This window comes from Diceros bicornis, chromosome 1, assembly GCF_020826845.1.
Source record: "Diceros bicornis minor isolate mBicDic1 chromosome 1, mDicBic1.mat.cur, whole genome shotgun sequence".
Taxonomy (NCBI): domain Eukaryota; kingdom Metazoa; phylum Chordata; class Mammalia; order Perissodactyla; family Rhinocerotidae; genus Diceros; species Diceros bicornis.
In genome coordinates, this window is record NC_080740.1 from 31,958,284 (window position 1) to 31,985,762 (window position 27,479).

Genomic DNA, 27,479 nt, shown 5'->3' on the forward strand with positions numbered 1-27,479 from the left:
CATTGTGGCAAAGAAAGTCCCTGCTCGAGCAGAGAGGGCCCAGAGATCCGTTTGAGGGGCTATTATTTACACTGTTAAGCCACAGTGACTCACATCTTTGCATTGCCAATTTGAAGGGAAGGCTGAAATCTGAAGCTGAGAAAAGCAAGCAGCAGGAGTGCAAAAACCATGCAGATGGCAAAGATGCCGACAATAAACGTCGTCATCGTACAGATAGACTCACATTCATCTCCGCAGAGGAGTGCAGGTACACAGTGAATGTGAATGTAGCTTCCCTCCCCACTCACTTAGCAACCTCACCATGCCTCCTCAACGTGGAGGAAGAAAGAACTTCTGACTACAAATTGTTATTTATTTAAAAAAAAACACTGGTACATTTTCCCAGGGAAGCCTAGGATCCTAAGTTGGCTCAATGGTGGGACAGAATTGATTGTGAATGAAGTAGACTGAGATAAAAATGAGGAACTAAGAAAATTAGAAGAAAAATCAGATAGAATCACTCTTCCTTGATATTTGAAGTAATGTGTAGCAGCTACCAGAAAACTGGCATGCCCTTGGGCAGAGTTTTACTTCCTCACAACTAGAAATTTCAAAATACATTTGCTGTGAGACTCGAGATTATTTCCCTGTAAACCAGGTTAAAAACAATCCTTTGGGAATGACTAAGGGAATGAATTTTTTCAAAATAGCAATTCTACAAACTGAGAATATCTGAATCCATTTTGTAAGTGAGAAGAATTTTAGGGGAAAAAAAAAAGAAGTGCTGAATTATCTCTAGGATAAATGGGTCAAGAAATCTCAGAGTTTAAGGAGATACTAGAGAACATCCAGCCAACTTTTTCAGTAGGCTCATCATTCTGGCTTCTTATGGATCACACGCCTTCTTCTGCCATTTTTCCTCCTAAACAAATTTAACCCTGAAAATCCAATTTATCTGGAATAAGTAATTTGGTCAATCGAAACTCTGAGCCATTAGAATCTATTGTACATAAAGGCTTAATAATAATTGAGGTAAGTGAGCTAACAAAGAAAAATAAACAATTCTACTACCATCCACACTTACTTGAGTCCAATTTCCCATAGCTGGATTAGGGTCAACTGAAAAGAGAGTTAAAAACAAAATTAATTTTAGGGAATAAGATATTTTAGTAAAGCATTTCTCAAACATACGACTTGCGAAAGAACAATCCTTGTTATGGATAACTAGTATCCAAGTTTTCAAACCTGGCTTCTAGAAGCACATTCTTGTGCCAAAGCTAGGAGACTAGAGAGCCATTGTTTGGCTCCATCTTTTACAGCAGTCAGGACACAGGCTATGTGACATCAGCTCTCTGTGATAACAATTCTGTTTCATAGAATTCTGAATTCCAGTCTATGTACAACCATATTACAGACTCCATGGAAAAATAAAATGTCAAAATGTAGTTTTAATCATTTCATTATAGGTCTTTCATCTTTTTAGGTTTTTGTTTTCTTTATTGTAGGTCTTTCATCTTTTTTAGGTTTTTGTTTTCTTCAAAGAAAATTTTCAAGGTTTGTCTAATCAACAACTTGTTTGAGAATTCAATAAAAATTAAATGGGAAAAACAAGGCAAGAGGGGAGGATAAATAATGTCTTTAAATTTAACAGTCTAATCATGGAAGACTGGTCAGATCTTGTTTTAGTCACATAATAAAACATTACGTAATCATTTAAAATGATCCATATATATGTTTATTGACATCAAAAAGATTTTTCACACTATATGATTAAGTGGGGGAAAAAGTGACAAAACAGAAGGTAGAGTAAATGCTTGTTCTCATCATTTGTATGACTACAAGGTTCAGTAACTCAGCCACATCAGTCCAATTAAATGAGGCTTATTTTAGCTGCAAAGAGATTCTCATGGAAATCCAGAGATAGGAATCACACGACAACAGGGCATCTTGAGAACTGGGAAGCCATCAGGCCACGGGGCAATTCTCTTCATCTATATAACGGCCACATGGGAAGTACAAAACGACCAAGTGCTACTCTAAATTATTTCATTCTAAGTTTTTCACCTTCTTAGCTTCTGTTTCACAGAAAATTGTCAATAATTGTCTTTCATTCAAAGCTAGTTTAAAATTTAATAAAAATATTGAAAAGAAAACCATAGCTCAAATTGAGAAAACTAATAATGTCTTTATAGGGGAATATTTTTAATGTGTTCATAATTCGTACTTAGTTTTTTTCTTTTATTAAGCTCTAATTAATATACCAGAATTCACTTTTTTAAAGTGTATAATCAGTGATTTTTTAGTATATTCACAAAGTTACGCAACCATCACCACTATCTAATTCTAAAACATTTTCATCACCCGACAAAGAAACTGTGTACCCATTAACTGTCCCTCTCCCTGGCAATCAACACTCTGCTTCCTGTCTCTATGGATTAGCCTATTTTGGACATTTCATACAAATGGAATCATACACTATGTGGTCTTTTGTGTCTGGCTTTTTTCACTTAGCATAATTTTCTCAAAGTTCATTCATACTATAGCATGAATCAATATCTCATTCCTTTTTATAGTTGAATAATATTCTATTGTGTGGATATACCACATTTGTTTATTCATTCATCAAGTGATGAACATCTAATTGTTCCCACTTTTTGGCTATTACGAATCATGATCTTATGAACATTAATGTACAAACTTCTGTATGGATGTATGTTTTCAAATATCTTAGGTATATATACAGGAGTGGAATTGCTAGGTCAAATGGTAACTCTGTATTTAACATTTTGAGGAACTGCTGAACTATTTTTCAAAATGGCTGCACCATTCTACATTCCCTCCAGCAATGTATGAAGGTTCTAATCTCTCCATATTCTAACCATACTTATTTTTCTCTTTTTGTTATAGCCATCCTAGTAGATGTTAAGTGTACCTCATTGTGGCTTTGAATTGCATTTCCCTAATGACTAATGATGTTGAGCATTTTTCCTTGTTCTTGTTCACTATTTGTATATCTTCATCAGAGGAACGTGGATTCAAATCCTTTGCCCATTAAAAAAAATTTTATTAAGTTGTGATAGTTTATATATTATGGGTACTAGGTACTTTTTAGATATATGATTTGCAAATATTTTCTCCCGTCTGTCATTTCACATTCTTGCTATTATTCTTTAAAGCACAGAAGTTTTAAATTTTTATGAAATCCAATTTACCTATTCTTTTCTTTGGTGGCTTGTGCTCTGGATGTCATATCTAAGAAACCACTGCCTAATCCAAGGTCACAAAGATCTACACTTATGTTTTCTTCTAAGAATTGTATACTTTTAGTGCCTCCATTTAGGTCTTTGATCATTTTGAGTTCATTTTTGTATATGGTGGGAGGTAGGGATCTTCATTCTTTTGCATGTGAATACTTAGTTGTCCCAGTACCATTTATTAGAATATACTTGTTTTTAAATGCCATTTATGTTTGTCTTATTTTTATGGTGTCAAAATTAAATATCTTTAGAAATGTAATAACATTATTTGTTGAGCAGCTACTATGTGCCAGGCACTGTCTTGGTGCTAGTTCTCTTTTTTAGTGTATTCATTGAATAAATATTTATTAAGCATCCTCTATGTGCCTTTGTTCTGGGTCCTGGTTATTGCTTAATACAATAGCAATACAGAGTGTCTAGAGATCAGTACACAGTGTCTGCCTTCATGAAGATTACATCTCACTGGGGAAAATAAGACAAATATACAATATAATTTGAGAAAGTAAATTTTTCTATAAAGAAAAATAACAAAAACGAGACTTAAAGGAAATGGGGTCAGAGGAGGACTATCTTAGCTAGAGTGGTTAGACAAGGCCTCTCTGAGGAAGTGACTTTTAAGCAGATATTTGAAAAAATAGAGGAAGTAATATATGGAAATCTATTCCAGGCAAAGAGAATATAAACGTCAGAGTCCCAGGGGCCAGAATAGGTTTCATGCATAGAAGAAATAGCAAAAAAGCCAGCATGACTAGGTATTATGAAGAGGGAGATGGAGGAGATGAATTGGAACTAGTAGCCAAGGATATTGTAGAGGCTCACGACTATAATAAAAAGTTTAGACTTCACTCTGACTGTCATAGAAAGACATTGGAGGGTGTCATGTAGGGTTGATGTCTTAAGGGACCACTCTGATTACTCTGTAGGGACCTAGAATAAAGGGAGACTGGGAAGAAAGCTAATACGTCATCCAGATGACAGTTAATGGTGGCTTGGACTAGGCTAGTAGCAGTGGTGGTAATGAGAAGTGTTCAGATTCAAGTGTGAATCCACATTTTGAAGGTCAATTCTATTCTACTTGTTGATGAATTAAATGAGGTGTAGGGAAAAAGAAGAGAAGGAAGTTCATATTCTCCCTCTTCTCTGACTTCCTTGCTTCTCATTCATTCACGTGATAAATATTTTCTGAACTCCTTCTATGTGTTGAGATACTGAGATAAAATGGTGAGCAATAACCAGACACAGTGGCTTCTAAGACAATGGGGAGAGAGATGTTATTCAAATAGTCACAAAAAGAAAATGAAAAATTTTAGCTGTGATGTTTGCTATAAAGGGGAGTTTCACAGACCTGTGAGAGGCAATAAGAAAGGAATGGGTGGGCCGGCCCCGTGGCTTAGCAGTTAGGTGGGTGCACTCCACTGCTGGTGGCCCAGGTTCGGATCCTGGGAGTGCACCAACGCACCGCTTGTCCGGCCATGCTGAGGCTGCGTCCCACATACAGCAACTAGAAGGTTGTGCAGCTGTGACATACAACTATCTACTGGGGCTTTGGGGGAAAAAATAAATAAATAAATTAAATAAAATAAAAAAGAAAGGAATGGGTGTCCTAATGAAGTGATGCTTGAGAAAAGTGGGAGTAGGTGTTGTCTAAGAAAAAGGCAATAGTGTTCCAAGCACAAAGGGCAGTATGTGCTAAGTCCCAAGAGCACAAAGAACAAGGCACCAAAAGAAGGCTATTTTGGATATATTGGGGACACCATTCAATGCTTTATTGCAAGCCACATGAAGAGTTCTGTCTCCCTCTTATGTAAAATGGGAAGTCATTGATGGAAGTTAAAGGGGTGAAGGTTGGGGTGGGAGTACTGATGATAGGACCAGATTTACATTTTTTGTGGAGAATATTTTGAAGAGGGGCTGGAGGGGATGCAGGTAAGCCTGTTAGTCTAGGTGAGCAAGAACCATGTGTTGCAGTAGGCTGGGGCTACTGGATGCGGGATGGTGCCAATCGCTGAGATGGAGAACAGGAGGAGGAACACTGCCCTGGCACAGCAACCCACTTGGTTTGCTTTTCTCTGTTTGCTTACAGTTTCTTCTCCCACATCACTAACTTTCATGTGACTCTTGCTTAACATAGCTCATCAAGGCCTCACTGTTCCTACCTCTACTTCAGTGTCACTGATAACTGCTTCAGTTTCTCAGTTTCCCAATTCCCAATTCCTGGTAAAGGAATCTTATTGGTCCAGTTCTTCTTTTTGAGGCAGGTCACACAGGCCATGGTTGGATCACCAGCATTTGGGACAGATGTCCACTAGCCAGGTCCAATCAGTTTTGACCCTCAGAGCAGGGGAAGGAGATAGGCCACATGGTAAGGTGTTTGGGAAAGGTGGACATTGATAGACACCTCCACTAAGATTCCATTTTGGAGAAAGGAACTATATGCAGAGAGATAGCTATCAACATATATAGAAATTTCTGATGTTGTGTTTGGGTTTTTAAAAAATAAGCAGGAAACACTTTATTAAACACTACTCCAATAGGAAAGTGATCAAACACATTGTTTATTTTAAAACCATCAAGAGAAATAAATCTTTTTTATACAGTGTAACTTGAAGAAAATCTTAGTAAACTAACTTTTAAATCTCTTACGTTAACAAAAAAATCCAGAAGTCCATATTGGATAAAGAAAGGGAGGGAGAGACACAGAGAGAGAGAGAACTTATTTGCCACATTTGGAGGGACAATGGTGCCATTCCTCATTTTGAAAATTGGCATTGAAAGACAGAAAAGTAAACATTTACTAAGCCTTCTTAGGATAAAGTAAAGTTTATCCCCAGTAGGGAAACTTCTTTGTTACAGAAGAACATCAGCTAATAAATGTAGAAGTGAGTGAATTAGAAAAGTCACCATTTTGCAACCCCATTTGAAATAATGTTCCAGATAAAAATCATGAATTGATGCTAAAATCATGAAATGAAAGGTTGTGAGGAGCAGAATATTTGAAGGGTCCTAAAATACCATTCCATGGATTACTTGCTAATTGCAAAGGAAATAACATACATTTCCAATGGAGAAATCTGATGATCATCACCTTACCTGAGAGTTCAAGCTTAACATCACCAATAGTGGGGAACCTTGACATTTTGTGCCTCCTAATGTGATGCACTCTGAGGTGCATGGTATAACCTATGGAATGTTCTTGCCAAACACATTTAACCTCAATCTAATCAACTTTTATTCCTTACCGCCAGCATGCGGGAAAAAATTTTGATAGAGGAACAAGCTAGATTTCAAGAGGAAACAATCAGACAGATCCAAAATATGATATAAGACATTATTTTATAAGGTGACTGGCTTAGTTTCTTAAGAAGTCAGTGTCAGAGGGGGCCGGCCCAGTGGCCTGGTGGTTAAGTTCACGCGTGCCGCTTCGGCAGCCTGGGGTTTGTGGGTTTGGATCCCAGGTGTGGACCTACACACTGCTCATCAAGCCATGCTGTGGAGGTGTCCTACGTATAAAGTAGAGGAAGATAAGCACGGATGTTAGCCCAAGGCCAGTCTTCCTCAGCAAAAAAAAAGAGGAGAATTGGCAACAGATGTTAGCTCAGGGCTAATATTCCTCACCGGAAAAAAAAAAGAAAGTCAATGTCAGAGAAAAAGAAAGAGAGAGAGAGAAACAAAAAGAGTAAATAGTCCCATATTTATAAACACACACTATAAAAGACAATGGATAAATTTGAATGTAGAGTGGAATTAAGATGATATCATGGAATTGCCATTAATTTTCCTAGGTGTGACAATGGTACTGTGGTTATGTAGGAGAATGTCATCACTATGAGTCACCCACTTAGGGTAAAAAACAGTTCTGGTTTGCCTGGGACTGACAGGCGTTCTCAAGAAACAGACATTCAGTAAACCAGGAAAATCCTGGGCAAATGAGGATGAGCTGATCACCCTAGACCCACTGAAGAATTTAGGGGTGAAGTGACATGATATCTGCCACTGATTTTCAAATGGCTTGGCAAAAAATTTATATACATACACAAATATACATATATAGAGATGGGTAAAATGAATATAGTAAAATGTTAACAATTATTGAATTTGGGTAGTGTGTATATGATTATTATCATACTATTCTTTCACCATTTTTGTATGTTTAAAATTTTTCATAATAAAATATTGGGGAAAATATGCTTAGATAACAAGAGATAATGCAAATATGAAACCAGACAGGATTCAGATTCTATTAGAACCTGAAACTAAACTTATTAGACAAGATGTCAGGAACCGATAACCTCTTAGAAACTGAAAATATAACAAAAATGAATAGCTTAATGAGGGATTGAAAGATAAAATTAAGGAAATATCCCAGAAAGTAGAGCAGAAGAACAAAAAATGGAAAATAAGAGAGAACAAAATGAAAATCAAATTAGAAGATTAATTAGAAGATTTAATCAAATTGGAAGTGCAAAAACACTTTCAAATACACCCACAGAAAATAGAATTGATCAGAAAGAGGGCTTCTAGGGCCCTGCTGGAAGCTTAGGCCCTTCCATCAGTTTTTTCATAACTCCACCCTCTGAGAAACAAAGCTGCTCCCACCTACAACTTTCACATCTAAAGTCCCATAATTAACCTTTAGTTGACAAGTCCTCGCAATACAGTCCTCGAATAATATTCAAATAATTGGGGAGAAAAATTCTAGAATTGCACAACTTAATTTTCAGACTGAAAGGGTGCACCAAGTGTACAGCACATATGGATGGAAACAGATCTACACTGAGGTTTATTACCATGAAATTTCAGAACACAGGGCACAAAGAGAAAGAAAGAGGAAAAAAAACTGGTCAAATACTAAAGAAGGTGGAATCGGAATGCTTCAGACTTCTCTACAGCAACATTGGAAGCTGGAAGGTGATAGAGTAATGCCTTAAGCAATCTGAAAGAAAATGGTCTCAACCTAGATTTCTGTTCCCAGCTAATCAATGCGTAACAGTAACATAAAACCTGTTCAGACACGCAAATTCCTCAAAACATCACCTCTCATTCCTGCATTTTCAGGACTCTTGGAGATAAAGTCAAGAAAGAAGAAAACACAAGGTAGAGGGACCAAGAGAGCTAACAAAAGAGGAGACAAAAGGAATCCCACGATGATAGTGAAGGGAGATCCCAGGATGAGAACTGTGCATCAGACCTGGGGTGCTACTATTCCACACTGGAAGAAGCCAGAAGGCTCTGTAAGGCCCTTCTTTAGGAAGATAAAATGGAGGTAATGCTAAGGAGTCTGACAGTCTTGAAAGAAGCTTTTGACAATTGATGAGAAGTCAGCGGATGAATTAGTGATAATTAATAAAAATAAATATACAAAAAAAAATATAAATAAAAAATCAAGGAAACAAAAAATTAAGACAATCATTAATTCCAGAGAAGACAAAAAGTTGTGCAGGATAGGGGCCGGCCCCGTGGCGTAGTGGTTAAGTGCGTGTGCTCCGCTGCTGGCGGCCCGGGTTCAGATCCTGGGCGTGCACTGAGGCACCGCTTGTCTGGCCGTGCTGTGGCGGCCTCGCACATAAAGTGCAGGAAGATGGGCACGGATGTTAGCCCAGGGCCCGTCTTCCTCAGCAAAAAGCAGAGGATTGGCTTGGATGTTAGCTCAGGACTGACCTTCCTCACAAAAAAAAAAAAGAAAAAGTTGTGCAGGATAGAGTAAGTTATCAGAGTTTAGCATTTATTTTAGCTACAGATAGCATTTACATAATCATAATAAAATAAACCCTGATACTAACATAATAAAAATTATGATATCATCATATTGGGATGACAAGATAAAGGAAAGGGAACTCGTGAATGGTAGGATCAGCAAACCCCTCACCTTCCATAGTGGGAAGGCAATAGATAATGTCTAAAATAAATTCAGTGGTAGAAATTCAAGCACATTATTTTGAGTCACGGAGGTAAATACCAAAATTTTCAACTAAGAGTTGAAATCTGTTGTCTCTTGGAGAGTTAAATGCTAGAGTGGGGATGGGGGACTACTCTTTTTGTCACAAACCTTGTAGAACTATTTGATTCTGAAGTATGTACATATAAAACTTAGGTTTTATTAGTTAAAAATAGAGAAAGAGAGAGCTGGAAAAGGATTGAGTCCAGAGAGAGAACCAGTAATAAAAGCAGAGATGTATAACATTTTAAAAGGAGGCTATGGAACTGTTTTTAAAATCTGTAAGAAAATAGCTCTTTCAAAATATAGACTGAGAAAGTTATAAAACATTTAATATATCCAAAATGGCAATGTATGTGACACACATCCAAGCATAAAAGGTCCTAAATGGTGTTAAAGAAATACAAATTACTCCAAATGGAGACCTAGGGTATACTGCTGAAAACAGACAGGAGCATGGTGAGTGGAAAAGTGATTAAAGAACAAAAGAGATGTGTAATCAGTTTTTAAGAAAAAAGTGTGTTTCGGGTCAACATCATCTGGTTGTTCTTATGTCAACAGATTAAAAAGTTATGGTGCAGCTATTGAAAGAGAAAAGTTGTAAACAAGTAGAGCACAGAGGAGCTTTGTCTAACAGAAAGCCTAGATCTGCAGAGAGGGCAGAGAGGGCACATCTTACCAGAAAAACTCCCAAGAGGAGAGAGGGAGAATGCTGCATAATTGATGGATGTAGGTGCCAATGGATCATGGTATCTGAGCCCCCCAAATCTTATTTGCAAAATTAATTTAAAACAGGCTTTAATAAGAATCTAGTTATATTAAAAATGCTTGGGTGATTATAAACAATGGGCAAATGATTAATGATAGCATAATTAACTCTAGGGCAATGTGTAGTGGAGTGTTGCAAGGGTCCATGTTGGGTCTGGTCTAGTTTAATGCCTTTAATGATCTGGAAAAGGGAGTGAATAGAATTTACAGATGCTACTCAATTTTCCACTGAGTTCAAGGCCCTAAATAGAACGTTTTCCTGGCATGGTATGGATGGCACTCAATCTGGCATAGAAAAGGATGGATTACAATCACTAGTCCTTCACCCTTGAATGCTTGCCTTGTATATTAGAATTAATATTCTTTTCACCTGGCCCATTTTGCAAGCCTTGTCTTTCTCTGAAACATTTTTCCTCTGATTCCCTTTACTATACTTTCTGCTGAAAGAACATGTGAAACAGCTCTCCCCTGTCCTATATGTCAGTTACTATTACTCTCTCAGGGCCTGAATTTATGCTCTAGTCTTATAGGCATTTAGAACACAAGTCTACTATAAATTTAGTTCAGATCTGATCACTTTGTTCTGTGAGTTGGACAGTCAACTTGTATATATGTATATATATACACAAAAAATATATGTTGTTTGCTCTAAATACTTATATGCCCCTTTAAAAATCTTGTTCTTTAAAATCTCTCCCTGAAATCATGAGCTAAGCTATGCCATATTATCTCTTGACAGGACATTCTGCACATAGTTATCCAATTAGGAACCTTCATTATTCTCTGTGAGGTTGTGCTCTCTCAGTACTTCCAGATTAGTTCTTTAAGAGAGGTTACTAACTTGATTTCACTTTCTTTGCTTTTGATGGCTTACTGAATAAGCCTATTTCATCAAAATGTTCTAGTCATTTGAAGATAATAAAAGCGCCTCTCTTATCCGTGTACTGGGTATTCAGGTGGGGAGGAAATCCACTAATCACACAGGGGCTTCATATAGGCAGAAATTTCAACCACAATCAACTTTTCTCACAGTGTATGAATACAGAAGGAAATGTGGTATTTCATTTTCATATTTTCCTTCCCTTTGTCCTCTTTACTTGGGGAACTAAGGAGAGAAGAGTAAAGATTAGGAGAGCAAAGAGGTGGGGATAACAACTTGAGGGTTGATTAAATTATCTATCTGTAGACAGTTGACCCTAATTGCAAAAAATCTTGATGTTGTGTAGTTAAAAGAATGAAAATCAGAAATTAGAGGAAAATGATGGAATGAGAGCATGCATTTACCACTCTCCCTACCTCAAATCCCTTTTAAAAAATAGAGACTATATTTTATAATGAATAACTCTTTAGCAGCACAGGAAAGTAAATTTAAAAATTGTGCTATCCACAGATCAAAAATTGTGAGAAATTCCTGGAAGTTACAAAGCAGATGGGGCAAAAGTGGAGGAGAAGATAGCCTCAAACACACACAGACACACACACACACACCCCCCACCAATAACAACAACAACAGCATCTTCAGAGATAATGAGTGACAGATCCAGAAATACTTCAAGCTTAGACTGAATAAATAGCCAGCTCAGGAAGGGGTCTTGGGCAGCTGTTAGGAAAATTAATTAAAGAGATGGATGAAGAACAGCAGGGCCAATGAGACACCCAACTCAATCCACCTCAGCAATAGGCTGCAGCAACACCTGATCATAGGTTAAAACACAGGACCTACATGGTAAAGAAAGTGACCTACCTACCTAGGAAGGTTCCCAGTTGAGTGTAGGAAATTAAGAGAAGCAAAATAGACTTTATAGTTACTGGAAAGCCAACAGAAAAAGCTCACGTGGACCTTCATTCCTAACATAAAGCTTCCTTATTATGGATAACTTGTAAACCAACCAGTCAACATGCCTCTACCCCCACCCAATTTTTCCAGAGTTTTCTGTTCACTGTCCTTCAGAATAAATAGTGAGTCTGTAGGGGCAACAGATCTAGACTTACTGAAAGAAGCTCATGCCACTTGTGATAGGCAGAATGCTAAGATGGCACCCAAGATTCCCACCCCCTGGTGTACATGTTCTGTATGATCGCCTTCCCTTGCGTGTGTGCAGGAACTATGAATATAAGAGGATTTCATTCCTGTGATTAGGTTACTAATAATTTGACTTTGAGTTAATCAAAAGGGAGATTACACTGGGTGAGCCTGGGATTATCAGGAGAGCCTGCAAAAGAAGTCAAGGAAATTCAAAGCAACAGAGATGTTTTTCTGCTGGCCCTGAAGAAGCAAACAATTATGTTGTAAACTGCCTATGGCAAGATTTTAGGAGGTGACAGTGGCCCCACAGAAAGCTACCAAGGAAATGAGGACTTCACTCCTATAACCACATGAAACTGAATTCTGCCAACAACCAATGAGATGGGAAGAGGACCCTGGGTGTCAGATGAGTCCCCAGCCCTGGGTCACATCTTCATTTTAGCCTGATGGGACCCTAAGTAGAGGACCTAGCTGATTCATTCTGACTCCTGACCCATGGAGACTATAAGATAATACATTTGTGTTGTTTCCAGCTACTAAATTTGTGGTAATTCGTTATGTAGCAATAGAAAACGAATGCACTACCTATTATTTGACCTAATTTTTTCAGTCATAAAAGTGCCCTGACAACCAAGGATACTAAATGCATGAACAAGAAGGACCAAGATGAGTGAAGAGAACAAATGGCTTCTCAGAAAGAAAAGATAATTTGGAGGGCAGAAAACAACTGTAAAAAAAATCTTATTGATATTCTCAGAAAGAATAGAGAGGATCTTATTTTGTATCCACAAAATAAGAAAAGACTGATTTTTAAAAAACCACAAAAAGTTTATTTTAAATTAAAAACATGATTCTGATAATTTGAAAAAAATCAGTAGAAGGGCTTAACAATAAAACGAATGCGGGTGAAAACAAAACTAGTGATCCAGAAGATCAAGTTTAGAACATATCCTAGAACATAAAGAAAAATAAGAGAGAAGGAGTAAGGGACAAAGAGAGGGAAGCAGAGAGAGACAGAAAGAGGAAAGAAAATTAAAGACACGTGGAAAATTATCCCATAATAATAATAATACGAATTCATTTAAATATGCCCATTAAATACATAAAAAAAATTTCAGAATACTAGGATCAATGTGAATGACTTTCAGATTATTAGCAGAAATATTAGAAGAGAAAATAAAAGTTCAATCAAGCCAATAAATGGCCGGAAAATACAAAAAGGAATAAAAGAAAAGGTCAATAGAAACATAAGATGAAAGGAAAAAGTCCAAATACAATACAAAAAAAGTGAATGAGTTAAACTCCAAATAAAATACTCCAAGGTTATGGAAAAAAATCCAACTATATGTTATTTACAAGAGACAAACTTAAAACAAAATGACACAAGAAGTTCAAAAAATAAAGGAAAAAAACCCAGAAATTCCAGACAAATCCTATAAAAAAGAAAATAAACATAAAAATAGATTTGAAAAATAAAAAGGATTAAAAAAGAGAGTGATAGCTCAATTTAGGAAGAAGTTATCATCCACCAAGAGGTCATGACTGCATGAGGTAGTTTCCTGAGGAAACTTTATGCATCTGAAAAAATAGATTTGAAATATGTTGAAGATTACTGATAAGTTTACAAAGAAAAATCAGCAAAACAGCAATTTTAATAGGAGATATCAACTTACTCCTCTCAGAAATAGTTGACAAAATAGATGAAAGATAAGGGTATGTAGTATTTAAATAACAAATAGCAAGTATGATCTAATAGCTATACAAAAAGTTTTGAAATCCACAAACTGAGAACAAGTGGAGACATACTCCATCAGATATCGAAAAATTATATAATGTTATAGTAATTAAAATAGTGCAGGATTTGAGGAGCCATTTGCAAATTTATCAGTGGAACAAAATTGAGAGTTCTGAAACCAATCCAAGTATATATGGGTGGTTAGTATAAGATAAGATAAATGTTTCAAACAAGTGAGGAAGGGATGGATTGTTTAGTAATAATTGGATCAGCTAGTTATCCATTTGGAAAAATAAAAAGGTTAGATGACTGCTTTACTCCCTACACCAATAGAAATTCCTATGATTAAGGAATTGTCTATATAAAATTTACAAAAATATTAGAAGAAAATATAGGAGAATATTTTTATAACATTGGAATGGAGAAGACTTTCTTAAACAATATCCCAAAGCCAGAAACCATAAAGAAAGAAATTTAAGACTTGACTACATAAAAATTAAAAACTTCTGAAAGACAAAATGACATCTTAAAGTTAAAAGATAAGTAACATATAACCCCAAACAATCAATATCAAAATGATTTAATGAGCTCTTACAAATCAAGAAAAAGACAAACATTCAAACTTTAATATGCATAAAGAGAACAAGCATTACACAGAAGAAAATACACGAATAGCTAATAAACATAATTTAACAGTCCACTTCTTTAGACATGAGAGCAATGCATAGTAAGATAAATAGATATAATTTATTTTATATCTTATTTGCAAAAAATGAGGGCAGTATCAGCTGAAGGCAAGGGTGTGAGGGAAGCAGGTATACTCCTGCATTCTTGGTGTACAATGACTAAGCCTTTGTTAGAGGACGGTTTTGTAGTATCTAGTAAAATCTTTTGATTTTACCTACAATCTAGAAAGTCCACTATGCGATTTCTATCATAGAAAAATACTCATAAATGTGCACAAAGTGTTAAGAACAATAATGTTGTTTGAAGCATTATTTGTAGCAGTGAAAAACTAGAAACAACTAAATATCCATCAATTAGTGAATACTACATAGGTTATATAGAGCATGCATTACTATGAAATATTGCATGAAACAAGTTTAAAAAATGAGGTGGATCATGATCAGGGAAAGTTTACAAAGATATAGCATTAAGTGAAAAAAACAAATTGAACTACAGTCCACTGTTATATAACTTCAGTATTGTTATATAAAGGCAAAGAAAACAATACTATTTTTTTCATACATGCATATACATCTATGAATAAAAAGGTAAAGGTCTGGAAAGATACACACAAAACTGTTAAGAATAGTTGGTTGTCTCTGGAGAGTGGATTGGAACATGGGAGGAGCGGTAAGGATTATGACCTTTCACTTTATATGCTTCTGTATTGTGTGTGTGTGGTGTTTTGTTTTGTTTTGTTTTGGTGAGGAAGACTGGCCCTGAGCTAACATCTGTTGCCAGTCTCCCTCTTTTTGCTTGAGGAAGATGGTCCGTGAGCTAACATCTATGCCAATCTTCCTCTGCTTTGTATATGGGACGTCGTCACAGCATGGCTTGATGAGCGGTGTGTAGGTCCTCTCCTGCGATCTGAACCCACGAACCCCAGGCTGCCAAAGTGGAGCGTGCAATCTTAACCACTACACCACTGGGCTGGCCCGTTGTGTGTGTTTTTAATAAGGAGACTATGTTTGCTATTTATTTATAAAAACTGATAATAAAAATAATTAAAGAAAAGCACTTCTTTAAACAGGTTATGTTTCCTCTTAGGGGTTAATTTTAATTAAGCCCCAAACACGGACAGAGAAAAACACACACTACCTCCAAATTAATTAATACTCAAGTGAGTGAAATTAAGAAAGGATGTTATTAATTTTTTCTATCTCATTAAAGGAAATTAAAATAATTACCAAGGTATTTCTCCCAAAGACTGCATGTTTTTATTGAGGAAAAACTCTGAAAAACTGAGCAAGGGGCATCCTGCAAGTTTCCAGGGGCTCTGAGATGTGGGCGGTGGAAGAAGAGAGGAAAGGGGACTAAGATATTTGGGAACGATGGAGAAGGTTAATTGTGCATTGAACTACAGATAAGAAGACACCTATACTTTAGTCATGTTGTCCAAACGCATTTGTTTTTCATACTGATTTGAGAACCTCTCCCCTGGGTGAGTATGACTCCACTTAATGGGCCCTGAGACCAATTCCCAAAGGCATGAGTGTGACAGCAGTTTAGCAGAGTCACAAGAAATGCATATTTGAAATGACAGGCAGCAGGTGGCTGAGTCTTTCTCTATTACTTTTTAAAATCTATATGCATATGGATCTGGTCAAGCAAATCTTAGACTCAAAATCAGTTCATATTTATTTATTGAGTTCATATTTATTTGTGCTAGGCCGTGGGCTAAGTGCTTTCACGTACTATATACCCCATTTATTCCTCAATACAGGGCACAAATTAACAAGTGTGAAAAATAACAATGCTTACTGCTATTTAAACGTGAAGTCAATCTGAAGATGAGCAAAGGCAGTTTAGAATCCTTATCCTTCCTCTATTACATTCAGAGATTTGATGATTATCTTAAAGGCTGATTGATTTGAATGCCAAGACATCTGCATTCAAGGCTTACTTTTGTTCCTTTTTTTAAAACACTAACTCAATAGTCCTCAAACTTTAGAATTACTATTTAAAGTTACATATTCAAACCATTTTAGAAATTTTCAAAGATTGTTTTGACTACAGGGGATTTCTGACTTACACAAATGACTTTAGAACTCAATGCTACTGGAAGATGTATAATCTCGAAGACACGAGATTGATTCTCATATTTTTAAGTTCAGAAGCTCCTATACTTATGTATAGTTTAGATTCTGAAGTCTGATCCTAAGTCCACTGACTTACAAGGACCATGTAACATGTATATGTACAATGTATAAATATCTGTTTAGAGCCAACATCACTTCGGTTTCCATCATGATCATGTACCTCTTTTTCTAAACGTATTTAATACTACTATGTTTTTACATTTATGGGATTTGATAGGGTTTGCAACAGATCTGGAAACAAAGCACAAATGTAACAAAATCGCTCTGGGCTAACAACCAACACTATATCACTGCGTGACTGCTGAACCTGTCTCTCTGCAGAGAGAGAAATGACACTCTTGCACAAGCATGCAGCTTTGCTTATCCCTCTCCAAATTCCTAAGTTGAAAGTGGGTTTGTAGAGGAGCTTCTGTTTCATAGTCTTTATTCCCAATGCTTCCATCTCCAATATACCATCTTAAAGCTAATTTGGTCAGTTAAACAAAGGGAAGGAAGAGAATTTCATACCATTAATTCCCTTTTCCTGATTTCTATTTATGGAATCTGGAAAGGAAGAAGTTAAGTAGATGGATACTGAGATATTAACACAACTCAGACAATTGATCTGTATCCATGACCCTAACTGCTGTCACTACCCAACAGTAAGGTGGGAAAATAGTAGCCTATCTTTCTACAGTGCTTTGTTGTAATTCATTTACTGTCTATCCCACCAAATAGAATAGTTTCTTAAGGGCAGGGATTTCATCTTGTTTTGTTTATCTCTGTACTGCCATGTGTAGAAGGATGACCAGTATCCATGTAATAAAGGATGAAAGGAAAGGAGAAAAAGAGGAAGGAAGAGCAGAAGAAAATAAATAGGAAAAAGAGAAGAAGAAATTAATTGATGTTTATTACAATTCTTATCCAGAAATTATATTTCCTATTATGTTTTCATAAAACCAAAAGTTATATTTGACAGATGATGCAAGAGAATGCAGTTGTCCGCATATAAATTTTATTTTCAACAAGCTTTTGATCTTTCAAGTTAATTGTCATCCTTGTTAGAAAAAAAATAGAACTTTTCTTTTCCTCTCTTGCAAATGCATTTTGCAAGGATTTGTACTCGTAAGCCAAGATAACTGCTAGAAAATTCACTTGAATACTTTGTTGGTCTTTAGTTCAAGTGAAGAAGGGAAAATAAGTATGTGTGTATAAATCATAACTGATAAACTGATTACTTACGAGAGATGGATGAGAACAGAATGGAAGGAATTGGGAAAAGAGTGAGACCGCCTGAATCTGTCTTTAAATATGTTTTACTTTTGAACCAAGTCAATGTTTTATATATTTAAAACAACAAAATTATAACAACAAGGAGGGAAAAACCTAAAATTGAATATAAACAAAAACAAATGAACCTAAAATTTTGAATATCAAATTTATAACATAAGCACAAGAATGAGTAAATTTAAGTAACGTCTGAACAGAGTACACTATATGTACACAGTATATTCACTCAGAACTGCAAAGAAATCTGGGATTTTACTTGGTTTGTTATTGGTAATAAGTATAAGTAGAGCGATTCTGAAGTAATTTTGTTTTTTATTATAGAATGGAGCAAACGATTAAATATAGCAATGTTTGGAACCAGAGCTCTCACTATGGGAGGGGAAATGCAGTAAGGAATTGGAGGTGGTGTTGAAATGGAATAGGCAATACCTGGATGAACTCGTGATTTAAAAACAAAAACAAAAACATGTATTTCTTCACTTTGTCACTAGCAGGTCTGGAAATAGTGATATCCCAGTGGCAGTGAATACATTTAGCACTCAGGTTTCTCCTTGCTACACTCCAATAAAAGGAACCAAATATCCGTGGAGAAATGTCTGATTTCAGGCGAGGCAGGGAAAACACAAAGTGAGCCTGGAAGATCTTATGCTGGAAGGAAAGTGCTCAAAGACGAATGGCAACAGGTCAAAAGGTCACAAGAGCCCAGCTTGAAGACATCCCGACTGGCCAAATTTGGAATTTGAGACAATTTGAGCGTCAAAAAGAATAAAAACCATGAACGATAGTGCATTGAATTTTAAAACTAGAGTCAGCTTCTGGCTTCTTCTTAAGGGGTAGAAACTTGGAAAGAGTGTCATTGCAACCCTAGGATCAGGCAAATGCTGCATATTGTATAAAATCATCATTTTCTTGAACCCATCTAAGAGCTGTTTTTCAGCACATCCAACTAACGTGAAATCTAAGGAAAAAAACGGCTGTCCGGGAAGAGACAGTACACGAGCCCTCGTTTGCCTGGGATAGGGCACGGAGGAAGGTAGGGTCACTCTACAAGTGAGTAAGAAGATTCAGGTCAAATTTTTAATGAATTGCTAAAAGTTAAAGGTGAGCAAGCATAAGAACATAGACCTTCTGGGGGCCTCAAACACAAGGGATGTCATAGCACTTCCAGGCTCCTCTCACAGACCCCAGTGGGTGCTTGCAAAGACTGTGGGCCAGGTGGAGAAGTAGAAAGCCTCTCCCCCTGGGCAGGCCAGGAAGATGAGAGCAACCACCACTGAAGAGACGTGACAACTAATTGTTAGGAGTCTGAATCTTTGGAAAAAAACCCAAAACTATAAAGGACATTATTGGGACAACTGGGAAATTTAAATATGGAATTTACATAAGAAACAAAATTTTTGAATATGATAATGGAGTTGTGGTTGCGTAGTGTTTGTGTGTTTATGTCCTTGTTCTTGGGAGATAAACACTGAAGAATTTAGAAGTGAAGTGTGACAGTATCTATAACTTACTCTTAACTGGTTTAGATAAAATGTATGTGTGTGTGCGTAGAGTGATAGAGAGAGAGAGAGCAAAAGCGGCAAAATTTTAAGAACTGGTGAATATAGGTATGGAGTATATGTATGTCCATTGTATTAACAATCTTTCAACTTTTCTGTAGGTTGTAGCAGAGAGTAAGGACCCATTAACATTTAGGTTCAAGTGTTATTTGATTTTTAAAACTTTTTATTGAAGTATAACAGATGTATAACGTTTAAACAAATTATGAGTGCACAGTTGGATGCATTTTTACAAATTGAGCACACCTGTATAATCAGCACCGAGATAAAGAGACAGTGCATTACTAGGACCCCAGAAGCCCACATATAAAGCAAAGATATACAGACTGGGTGGGAGGGATGGTTATATACACGAGCCAAGAAGAAGATAAATGCAGCTTTCCTTACCTGTGTATGTACTAACATGAGACCTGCCTGGTACAGCTGGCTAACTGGACATATGTACTAACAGAGAGAGAAGAGAGAAAGAAAATGAAGTTACTAAATGTCACCAAAGATGACAAAAAACGTACTTTTGACAAACATTTTATTTTATTCAGTATGGCATTTTTTGTGACCAATGAAGTTGAGTACATTCTCATAGGTTATTGGCCATTTGGATATTCCCTATCCAAGGAAAAGCTCATATTTGTATTGTCTGTCTTTTTCTTACTGATTTGCATTATTCTTTATGTAACCTGTTTCCAAGTCCTTGGTTGAATATCTGTATTACAAATATCTTCCCTCATATCATGGACTGTAGTTTTACTCCTGTAATGGGGTCCTTGGATTCAGTTCTTAATCTTATAGTCCAATTTGTCAACTTTCTTCTTTATATAGTTAGATGCTTTGTGTGTCTTGTTTAAGAATTTTGCCCATGCCACATTCATGAAGACGTTTCCCTGTCTTCTTCTAGAAAATTTACCTTTCACATTTGAGTTTGCAACCCACTTAGAATTTATTTTTCTATATGGTTGGGTGGGGAGACAGATTCTTTTTTTTTCCCATATGGATATCCAATTTATCCAGCACCAATTATTGAAAAGATCATCCTTTACCCCACTGCATTGTAGTGTCAACTTTGTGGTAAATGAGTTCTGGAGATTTTGTGTACAGCATTGTAACTATAGTTAACAATACTGTATTGTAAACTTGAAATTTGCTTAAGTGTTCTCACCAGAAAAAAAAACAGAAGGGCTGGCCAGGTGGCATAGTGGTTAAGTTCACGCACTTTTCTTCTGTGGCCCAGGGTTTGCAGGTTCAGATTCCAGGTGCAGATCTACACACCGCTCATCAAGCCATGCTGTGGCAGCATCCCACATACAAAATAGAGGAAGATGAGCACAGATGTTAGCTCAGGGCTAATCTTCCTCAAGCAAAAAGAGGAGTATTGGCAACGGATGTTATCTCAGGGCCAATCTTTCTCACCAAAAAAAAAAAAAAAAAAGAAGTAGAAGAAAAAAATGGTAACTATGCGAAGTGATGGATGTGTTAATTAGCTTTATTATGGTGATCATTATATAATGCAGATGTGTGTCAAAACATCAAGTTGTACACCTTAAATATGTACTTTTATTTGTCAATTATAACCTCAATAAAGCTATTAAAAAATATAACTATCTTAGAAAACAGATATTATTCAAGTAAAAAGCACTGATCCATGTTAATCCTAACCTTAACTCTCCACCCTGAGTCCAGTCATCTCATATGACGGGGTAGTCAAGGCAAAAAATGGTGAGTAAGAAAACAGAAAGAAATCAGAGTTCAGAGTTCACATGAAACTTGCTACAATCAGACATCTTTGCAATTCCAATCAATACATTTCACTTCCCTTCCTTTTGCTCCTTTACACTCGTGTTGAAAGGAAACAAAAGTGGAGCCATGTCCCAGCATTATCGCTCGTTATGCAGGTCGTGGCTGCTGTCAACTTCTCCTCTAAGGAGCAGCCCCTCATTCCCCAGCTGTTCTGTATTACCACAGCCTGCATATCTTTACTCTGTCTTTCCTCCTAATTTTCACATTCCACTTACTCTCTACCATTTCAGTGTTGTCTTTGAGTGACAAATGAGTGTTTCACTTTCTCTCTTTTCATGAGAGTGTTATAGTCTCTAAAACTCAAGAAATGCCGTAATATCTTTGTGAAATTGATGGTAACACTGTCAAACCGGTGGAAAATTTCTTTAGACCAGGGAATAAAGAGAATAAATCTTCGTCAACAGGCTTCTCTGCCCATTAGACTGAGAATTTGATGCCAGCCACATTTAAAGTCTTGTATGATATTAATACTAATCAGTGTTTATTAACATTCAGACATGTTCACAACTGTTGTAGGAGCTGAATGCCTATAAGTTAAATTGATTTTAGTCCTTAGATACCCATTAACAGCACTGCTTCCCATTTTGGTAATGGAGTACAGTTGTTTGGGGATGTTTATGAAATGACATCTATTTGATTTATAAGTAACCTTGGCTAGGAAATCTCTGGGTGTTAGAATGTAAATGACCACCTCCCCCACTTTGACTTCCTCATTACAGCTGTGTATTCCCATTTCCAAACCGTAAGAGACCAAAAAGATCTGCAAACATGAGAAATACCAAGCTAGAGTCTCCCAGCCTAGAGCAGAGACGTTAGGAGAGAGAGCGTTCAGATTTGCTTTTAACCAGCACAACCATGAGCCCACTAAGAGGACTGTGTGATGACGTGATGAAGAGACCGCAGGAGGTTTTCCGATTTCAAAGAAGGCATTTTTGAATTCCAGCTCCATGTGCTGGCAGTCTATTCTCAGGTACATTTTAGCCCCACGAAACCTTAGAGTGCCTTGTACTGATCTGCCTTGTCCCGATTTAAGATATTTGATCAAAGCAAGCTCCAGAGTTGTAGAGGGAAGAAAATATCATTCCGCGGCTTTTCTGCCTCAAATGGGACTTAGAGTTGGTTTAGAGATTTGCTGAAACCAACCTGGTGGTAGACCCCAGGATCTCGACACCTCTCTGATTCTCCAAAGAAGTGTGCACAGAGGGAGTAGAGGGATTGACAGACTGTTCCTCTGCCTCCGTGATATTCCTTCAGGGTACATTTATTTGAAGGTTTTTTTTTTCTCTTGGCAGAGTGTGAGTGCTTTGACTAAGAAAAGGTAGCTCCAAGTGGTCCTCTTCTCTACTGAGGGCGAAGAGTCAGGGGAAACACCCTGAGAGGGTTCCTGTCCCAACCCACACCCACTTTCAGATGATAACAACCTAGTTTCTGAGTTTTAACTTGAGAATTGCATCAGTTTTATTTTAAGAACAACAGCAGGCCCAATGATGTTTTGTCCATCAATGTTTTATTATTTGAGATTGAATCACCATCTCCCTTACACAGATATTGCAAAGCAACTTTATAGTAGTGCTTACTTATTTTCCAGGAGGACTTCTATGTACCAGATTCTTCTTTGTAACACAAAGGGGAATGTTTGTGTAAGAGGACAGGTTCCCATTGGGCTCCATGGGAGAGGGTTATCTGGATGCCGATGCTCTGAGTGTCTCCATTTTAACTTACAGGCAATAATGCTCTGTTTCCACAGACCATAAATTTTTTTTCAGGGAATTTTGTGCAAAGGAGGCAGATGAATGACTGTGGAACCCAGTAGGAAATGTAAAAGGATGCAAGTCATTTTTGGAATAATATAGATAATAGAAAACTTGGCAGGAAATGGCAGATAAGAAAATATGCAAGATTGAAGTGCAGCCGCATGCGTGCGTCAGGAAAAGGTCCCATCGGATTATCCTCAGAGAGAGGAAAAGGACAAAAAGCTTTCTCTGGGGGGAAGACTGGAGTTGTTAGTTGTTGGGACTGGGGATTGTCTCACTCTTGTTCCTGCCGTCCTCTTGCCTAGATCTCTGCTTCCAACAGACTTTAACCTCTTATTGCAAATTCAGTCCTACCTCTGACCTTTTTCCTGCATTTCTCCTGCAACTGGTTTGCTTTGTTCCCTGGCTTTCTAAATCTTGGGCTCCCTAAGGACAAACTCTCAGACCCACACCAGCAATGTGAGCAGTAGCCAAGCCAGCCAAACCACCATACACTTCTCATCAGAGGTCCTCAGTTCATGATGAGGTCTAAGACCAATGATTTCTTTCCATAAGAAGCTCACCAGCGAGGCCAGGAGACAAATGCAGATTTTTTCTGAGAGTTTTGTGTGTGGGTGTGTGTATCATCTTGTCTGTTTTGATTTGTTTTTTGGTATTTGTTCTTTGGAAGAGTGACATTTGATGAAGGAAGGAGTTATATGGGATCTCCTGGACTATCACTTTAGTATTTTTTAGAATGATATGATCACATTTCTCCTAGGATTACTGTTTTACTCTATTACAAATTCCCATGCCCATGCAAATAGGAAAAGGGAAGAGAGGGTTGTGGAAGTGGAAATACAGGGAAGAAAATTTTATTACTTGAGGTATGAGTAATTTGTTCCACAAAGGCATAATATTCCCATATAGTAGTTACACTAAAAATTGAGCAGGCTCAAGGTGGGAAAGATTTACTGAAATCTACTTTATTCAACTCATATATCCAAAATTGAAATATGTAGTGAAAAGAACATAGAGTGAGACAGGTCAGTGACTCTAGTTCACTCACTCTCTTAGTAGAAACTTGGGCAATTTATATATTGTCAGCCTCAATGTTCGTACCTGTAAAAATGGAAATAATAACTCCTATGTAACAGGGTTCTCTTGGACTATATGAGATAATGTATATGAAAATCCCTTACACTGAGGCCTGGCCCCAACTAGACACTTGGTAAATATTTGTTTCCCTTCCTTCCACCATTTTGTGGATGCCAAGTGGGGAAGCTAATGCACTTTAATTTATTGCTCCCATTCCTGTAGGGATAACAGTTATCTGAGAAGCTTAGAATGAATTTGTTGTACATCCCCATTGAATCGTTCCCTGGCAGATGTCTTTAATAATTAGTTCTTTTCCCTCCACTCATGAGGCTGTACAATATGAGTATTTCATAAACTAAAGTTGTCTTTAAACTGCACCTACTGAAAGACATGGATCTTAAAAACATGTTCTGAATTTACCTATAACACAATATCAAACAGAGAAGAACAGTAATCTCAAGAAAATATTTGGCTGGAATGAGGAGGTAGAAATTTGGTTGAAGCCAGCTGTCGTGTCACCAAGCTTTGTGGCCCCTTCCCCTCTTATGGCTCTCAGACCCTCTACGCCTTAACCTCACAGAAGATGGCACAATTGGAAGAGGTACTTATTTGTCCCCAGACCACACAGCAAGTCACTGTTCCTATTTTTTGTCTCTGGCCTGTACTCCAAGCTTGGTGCACCAGACTTCCCAAATGCAGTCTTCTCTCTTGGTTGCTGTTGATAATTAAGATTCTACAGCCTGAAGTGATTTGTTTGAGGGAAGAAGCCACAGCTTTGGGTGTCCTCTGCTATGATTGGTGGGATGGGCTTTCAGCCTCCATAATAATGCACAACAGCTGCTGAAGAATATCTCGATTTAAGTGACACCACATTGGAAATGGAGAACCAGCCTCCACAGTCATTTGTACAGTCATTTGTATGATTGAATTTCCCATTTTGAGGGAGGCAGATGACATTTTTATCTAAAAATAATTTATTTATTTTTCTTCAGGGAGGAGGAGCTAGATCTACCAGAAGAATACAAAATAGGTTATGGAAAAAGGGAGGAGGTCTGGATGAAAGGAAATGAAGTAAACCAAAAAAAGCAATAAAGTGAGGAATTTGCATCCACCTCTTTTTGTGCACAAGGCTAACACAATAACTATTTCTTCCCTTGAATGTTTATTCCCTTAAGTTGGTTCCACTCCAGTGCTCATAATAAAGAAGGTTGTGGGCAGCCAAAAGTTTAATTTGTATTTATCATATGGTCAAATTGCTGGGCATTTGAGCAGCTTGAGAAACAGGTTAGCTGCCTGGAAGAGAAGTGAGAGCTATGCTGAGACACCCTGTGTGTCCGTGCACCAGAGCCTTGAGCAATGTAGACTGGTTGGCCGCTAACTGAACTCCAGTTGTGTCCAGTCTAGCAGCAGATGCGTAGTCTTTAGTCTGTTGTCATGACTGAGGTGGTGTCAGATTGTACTCTGCTTAGTTGTGACATCTCAATCAAAAAGGGCATCCTGATGGGAAAAGGCTGGGTTTTAAGACATAGTTCCAAGACATAGTTCCATGTATGGTCCCAAAGAATGGCATTTGGGGAGACAATTACGAGCTTGAACCATCAAATTTAATATTGTTTGCTGCGATTTCTGAGTTATTTGTGTGTCTTTTCCAAATTTCCCTCCTTCTGCTCTTTCTTTCTTCAAATTTCTCAGAACTTCTTTCAAGAAGGAGAAAACGTTTTCCCCTGACATCCCCCAGGGCTTCTTCTGTACACGTCTGTACATTTCACAGACACAGAGCCATAGGGTTGGACCTCCGCCCAGGGAGATTTCTAGGTACCACTCTGACTACATCTTCCACATAACCTGTTTTATTTTCTTTTTAGTTGAACACGTGGTTGGACATTCTAAGTAAACCCAGGTTTACACATGAACTACTCTAATACTTGAGTTCATTCTTAAGAAAGTGGTTTGAAAAAAACTGTAATGTGTTTGCCTATGCCTTAGCAAAAATGAACAGAGTAATGAACTATGAGTCTAAAATACAACTGTGCTGGGTACAAAGTGGTGTCCAGGGACTCTCTGTAGAGCTGGCATAGAAGTGAACCAGATCTCTAAATTCCAGGGTCTATGTGTGAGGGGGGTGGTAACATCATCTCAACAGCTGTTTCTTCTTTGAAAGACAACTTCTTCCTCTTTCTACTGACACCTCTAAGAGCAGGAAGAGAATCATAAATGAAAAAGTGAGGCAATAGTGTGCTCTCTCCTGGCACAGCTCATTTCTCAAAGTTTTCCCATTTTTACCAATAACCACGCATTCTCCTTACTCTCAGACATCAATCTAGAAATAAGAAAATTGTTCTACTTGAGGGCAAGAGGAAAGAGAATAGGTCTCAGAGTTTGGTAAGAGAAAAACCTGCTTAATGTGAAGTATCCTGAAATAAAATGCTTGTGAAAATAGATGAGTGGACTGAGATTTCTGATCTCCTTATTTTGTGAGGGGATTACATTTTGTCAGGAGTACATGTTGAGTTAGTATATTGGATCATGGAAACTATTAACTACAACTTAGTTGTGAACCAGAGCTCTTGTATCTCCCAACGTGACAGAAAAACTGAAATATAGAGAAATTTATTATTTGTAAACAAGAAACATATAGCCTTGTTAGCCACTGGCAGCCATATCACTACCATGAAGGAAGCCAGCTTGAGGACTAAGCCATCACAAGGGGGAGGGCAGAACCAAGTACTACAGAGAAATGGAGCCAGAGTCCTGATCAAACCATACTTGAAACCACTAAACTATTTATTACAGGAGCCAATAAAGCACTTCTGATGCTTAAGCCACTCTGCATTTTCTGTTACTTCCAACCAAATACATCCTAATGGAACTAGAATTTGTTCCCAGATTAAAGTGTTGAAAGTAACAGACTACAAAACGGGAGTTGCTGAGTGGAAATTAGGTAGAAGGCAGTGAACACGCCTTTATTCTAGGCTGGAAAATTGGCAATCATTGCCATGTGATGGCAAAACGATTGGATTGTGACCATGTGTCTACTGAGGCTATTGCCCTAGAAAACCTAGTAAGAAAAATTCAGTAAGTTAGAATGCCTTGTGGTCTTCAACATGATCCTAAAATAAACAGGCAAGCTTGGGCGTAAGAGGGCTTGTACATAAACAAAGAAGCAGAAAGTATATATTTTCTAAGAGAGGCCCTCTCTGGAAGCTTGAGTCTGGCAGTGTTGGAAAAGCCTGGAGAATTACAGAGAAAGCCATGCAACCCTGATCAAACCTCACCTGAAGACCCCAATATAAATTATATAAGCTATAAATCCCTCTTCCTTGCTTAAACCAGTTTGAGTTGGGTTTTCAGTTATTTACAGTTACTTATCTTTCATTGAATTTTTGCCTAGCTTTTTTTAAACAGATACAATAAGACTTAAAATGTGTTGGTGGTGATGGTGGTGGTTTTTAACCTTTATTCCATTCTATTGTTCCTGCTTCTTCCAGGAGATTCAAGGTT